The sequence below is a fragment of the Micromys minutus genome (genome assembly GCF_963924665.1).
Source record: "Micromys minutus genome assembly, chromosome: 9".
Classification (NCBI taxonomy): domain Eukaryota; kingdom Metazoa; phylum Chordata; class Mammalia; order Rodentia; family Muridae; genus Micromys; species Micromys minutus.
Genome location: NC_137978.1, coordinates 37,195,797 through 37,201,372, shown reverse-complemented (window position 1 = coordinate 37,201,372; position 5,576 = coordinate 37,195,797).

Sequence of the window (5,576 nt, the reverse complement as noted above, 5' to 3'; positions counted from 1 at the left end):
TTGGTGAGGCTAAGCCACGTTTCCCCATGCTGGGATGGAGTCCAATGGAACCCACCTGACACCAGGGGACTTGGGGCCCTCTGTGGAGGAGTGACATATTGGGTCTTTAAGGTTTGTGCTGATAACAGGTGAGATGTGTTGGCACAGGCCCCGGTAGTCTTGGTGAAGCTAAGTCTATGTGTTGGAGCCACTGCCTGCGCTCTGGCCACTGAGTCTGAATTGTACTTGGGTAGCCTGAGATAGCGGGGGAGGGGGGGACCTGGAGAAAGGTGGGCTGTTACCATGTGATGTTCCATCTTGTCTGTCTAGCTACTGAGAGCCTCCTCTGCCATGAATCCTCACTAAGATTTTCTTCGAAACACAAATATCTTTGAATTTTGCGCCATGGCTGGAAGCCGATCTGAATGCCTCTTTCCGTCTTCTTTATGGCCTTCTTTCAGCACTGCGCTTCCCACATCTGGACCATTCAATCAAACTGATACCCACTGCCCATAAGTCAGTGTCCATCCATACTTTCTGTCATCTCTCAATCCAGACAAAAGGAACAGTTAAGAACACACACACACACACACACACACACAAACTCACACTCATACACAATCAAGCACACACACACACATACACACAAAGGCTATCGGGTGTGGTGGCACATACCTATAATACCAGCGCTTGAGGCGGGAAGTTTAAAGTCATCCTCAGCTATGGAGTGATTTCCAGGTCAGTCTGGGATACATGAGATCTTGTCTCTAACAAACCAACCATAGAAAAACACACAGGGCCATCAAAAAGGCTCAGGAGGGCCAGGTCCATCACTCAGGAGACGGAGGCCAGTGAATCTCTATGAGTCTGAGGCCAGCCTGACCTATAAAATGAGCTCCAGGCCAGCTAGGGCTACATAGTAAGATTCCCATCTCAAAGAAAGGATGAAAGGAAGAAAGTGAGGGAGGGAGGGAAGGAGGGAAGAAGGGAGGGAGGGAGGGAGGGAGGGAAGCTCAGCAGGTAAAGGCAATTACAACCAAGCCAGATGACCTTAGTTCAATCCCAGACCCCTCACAGTGGAGACCTAACTCACTCATATTCTCAGATGCCCACACCTGTGCCAAGGTTCACACACACTGCCTCCAGATGTAAAGCAAACAAAACCATTGCCAAACACACAGCACCCTGATCCAGCCAAGCATGGGAAGAGAGTGTTGGTGTTCTTGGTGATTTTCTAGCTAGTGGGCATAGCATATGTAAAGGCTCAGAGGTGCTAGAAAGTGTGCCAGATGGAAGAAACAAAGTGATAAGGCTCCAATAGTGTGTGTGTCAGGGTGGGGTTGCTCAAGGAAGTAGGTACGTGATGGGACGTTAGAATTGGGGGTTGAGAATTTGCAAGAGTTTGAGAGATATGACCCTGCATACCAGAGATCCCAGCACTGGGGGTTGGGGGGGGCAAGGAAGAGGCAGTCGGGAGTTAGAGGCTAGCCTGAGCTACATAGCAAGATCCTGTCTCAAAAACCCTAGGGCTGGGACTGTAACTTGGTCTTAGAACACTTGTTTAGTATATGCAAGACCTTGCGTCTAGTCCCTGTCCACCCCCCACTCCCACACACACTTACAGACTGCAGTTCATAAATCATTCCCAGGAAACAGGAAGTGAAAGCTTGGCCTTTATTAGGAGCTGCACTGGGGTAGGTTTGTACTCTATCATTTCCTTCCTAGGATGGCAGGTGGGTTTTCAGGGACAAGGCTGGGTGGGGCTGGCAGCAGTTAGGAGACTGCTACAGTCATCTGAGAAGGGGATGTTAGCATCCTGAGCAAGTCCCATGGCATTATGCTAATTGAGTAAATGCCTACTGGGCACCTGCTGTATGCCAGACCCTAGCTCAGCACAATATGCAGGACAAACAGGCGCAGGGGGGATGAGTTATAACCCTGAGGTCATCCAGGCCCTGGGGGAAACAGATGCGCAATTAGCGGAAGCACAGGTTACTGTTTCTCTTCTGGGTTTGTCTGGCTCAGCAAGGAGAGTTTGCAGGTGGCCATTGGAGTCCCTGAACTACCATCACCTTGAGAGCAGGTACAAGTTTTAGCTTGATTTGTCATTTATTGCTGTGTAACAATGCACCCTGACTCTTAATGGCTTAAAGCAACTATCGCTTTATTTATTTTTGATTTTGTGGTTCAGTGGTTTGGTCTCAGAATTAACTGAGCAGTTTTCCTGACCTCACCTGGGATCACCAACGTGCTTGCAATCATCTGGCATCTTGCCCAAGGCTGTTTGCTTGCCTTTGAATACATCTTCCCACCCCCAAAGGTTTGCACTGGAAGTTTATTCAACTCTACAGCAATGTGGAAATGGTTGAGCCTTCAGTGGTTGGACCTTTGTGGAAAGAAACTAGGTTCCAGGGAACCGCCCTCAGAAGGGATTAGTGAAGGTTTTCTGGGATTGAATAAGTTCCTTTCAGATCTAATTATAATTAGTTGGGAGCCTGCCATCTTCCCCGAATACCTCTCCCATGTGAGCAGCTAACTAACTCTCTTAAATGCATTTTCCACTACCATGGTGCCATTCACAGTGAAACCCTCAGCAGCCTAGATGCCAACACTGTGCTCTTGAGTCTCTAGAACCTCAAGTTCCTTCTATTATACAAACCTCCTTCCTTTATAAGGCACCTAGTGCCAAGTATTTTGTTGCAGCAACAGAATAGATGGAGATGCTAACCTAAGATCGTTTTACCTGTCCATCTTAGCTGGCCCACAGGTTGGATTGTTTATCTGGCCCCACATGGCTTCTAATTCTCTTGTAGGTTAGAGCCGGTTTTTGTTTTGTTTTCACGGTCAGAGCACAAAAGCAGACAACTCTCTAGGTCCAGGCTCAGCAGCTGTTCCAAACAGCCTGGGATTGCAGTGTGCCAGGGCTCAGCTCATGACAATGGCACTCTGAAAATGTTGCAGCTTTCATACTCTTGCAGAGCAATGAAAAACCATACCACATACTTCTTATCTTAGATGACATCATGCTCTTTTGCCAGGCCCCATGTTAAAATAGCTTCTTTGTTTCCCCCTGAGAAGCTGCAGAGCAGGCCTTGCCACCCACCCCCCATGGGAATGGGACCGTGATGACTGCCACGTGGGTGCATTAGCCTTCATAACAGACCCGGCAGCCAACATTGTACCTTTGTTTCTTCATGGTTCGGGATGTTAGGAATCCAAAATCCAGTGACAAGCAGAGCTAGCTTCATTCTTAAACTTTCCGAGCTTTCAGTGTGCCTTAGCTAGGGTTTCTTCTGCCGTGAAGAGACACCATGACCACAGTAGCTCTCATAAAGGACGGTCTTTCATTGGGGCTGGTTTACAGTTTCAGAGGTTCGGTCCTCTATGGTCGTGGTGAGAAACGTAGCCGCAAGCAAGCCGACATGGTGCTGCGAGTTCTACATCTTGATCCACAGGCGGCGGCAGCAGAATGTGAGCCACTCTGGCTGTAGCTTAAGCATCTATGACCTCAAAGCCCACCCTTACCATGACACACTTCCTCCAACAAGGCCATATCTACTCCAATTAGGCCGTGCCTCCTAATAGCTCCACTCCCTACGGGCCAAGCACCCAAGCACATGAGTCTGTGGAGGCCATTCCTGTTTAGACCGCCACACAGTGTTTTCCGTTGTTTTCACAGCATCCTTGCATTCTTGAGTGTCTGGTGCTTCTGGTCTCTCCTTCTTTAAAGGGCACTACCCATGCTGCTCCTGAGCCAATGACAACCCCTTGGAACCTCAGTGACCTCCTTCAAGCCCTGTCTCCAAACACAGCTGCATTTTCAGGCTTGAGGGACCAGAGCTTCAACATGGGAGTTTGGGGGAGCCATAATCTATCCCATCACATTTGGAGCACCATTCAATCTGCCTTCCCTCCTGGCCTGCTTTCTGGAAATGTTCAGGGGCTCAGCATTGCTTTGGAGCTTGTTCTTCTGGACAGAGGTAGACACCTGAACACGTCATAAAACAAATTATTTAAAAACCTTATTTGGTAGCTAGAGAGATGGCTCTGCCATTAAAAGCACAAAGGGCTCTTTCAGAGGACCTGAGTTTGGTTCCCACGCCCACATTAGGTGGCTCACAACCATCTGTAACTCCCGGCTTCTGGCCTCCCCTAGCATGTGTAGTCATATGCATATACATGGTGAAGGCATACACACACATGCACACACACATATACACATGCACACACACAAATACATATACTTATGTGTGTGCACGTGCACACACACCCCTATGTACAATTAAATAATAAAAAAAATTAGGGCTCACTGGCACTTTAGTCCCAGCATTTGAGAGACAGAAGCAGGTCTGTTCCAGGTTTGCCTGGTCTACACAACAAGCTCCAAGCCAGCCAAGGCTGCCCTGGGAGACCCTGTCCCAAATAATAAGAGTAAATCTTTAAAACCTTATTTGGTTAGATGCAGAACCTTTGTTATAATATTATGTGTTTGGACAACCCTCCTCCCCACCTGTATACCAATGGTATCAATGTGGAGTTGACCTTAGTCCTCACCATGTCACAGGCATGGAATATGTGCCCAGCGTCTTATGGCTATCCAAATAAACCAGGTCAGTCTTCATGATGCACTGTTTATCTAGAGATTCTACAACATCCGAAAGTCTGCTTATATGAAATCTTGCTTCTTGGCTCCCCTTGTGGGGCAGATACTTGCTGATCTGTCAGTCTCACAGTAGGTTTCATGGAAGGTTCTGAGACAGTCGTGTGGGTTCATGGAGGAATATTCTGGGATGATTCATCCAGATGGAAGGCAGGGAGAAGGCAGGGCTGGCAGGCAGGGAAGCTGACTTGCTATGGTATTTGAGACATGGAGTTACTTTGTTTTGTAATGTTAGACCCAACTGACAGCTAGTGAAGCAGGTGTGTGTGTGTGTGTGTGTGTGTGTGTGTGTTCATATTGCGCCTAACAAAAGATTTTCTCAAACACTCTCTACTAACTTTTTTTTCCAAATGGCTTCCCTATTCATTAGATATGCCCTCTTCTCTTTCTTTTCCTCTTCCTGCAAAAGCCTAAAAAAGAGGGTCAAAGACATTGAGGATTTTCTGGAAGATTAAACTTTGCTGGGAGGAGGGAGGTACCCAAGGCCTGGGCTTAGCCTTTTCTACCTGCTCAGAATGCAGTGAAATCTGCCTCACCTCTAGCGTTTGAATAGAAATGGCCCCCATGGACCCCATAGGGAGGGGTGCTATTAGGAGGTGTGACCTTGTTGGAGTAGGTGTGGCTTTGTTGGAGTGGGTGTGGCCTCACCAAGCTTTCTCCATGGACCCTGGGATATGAACTCAAGTCCATATACTTGAGCTCACCTCCTGAACCATCTCTCCAGTCCCTGAAAGATACATTTCATATTTTTAATTGTCACCATGCTTAGATGCAGGTTGGCAGGAAGCAGAGCAAAGCTACTTGGGAGTGATTGTCTCCTACCCAAGAAACCACCCCTAGTCTCTGCTATGTGCTCCCACGGCCACAAGGGGTCAGTAAAGACCTTGGTGTCACAGCACCAGCCTACTACTATTAGGAAACAAGCCCGGTTTTGGGG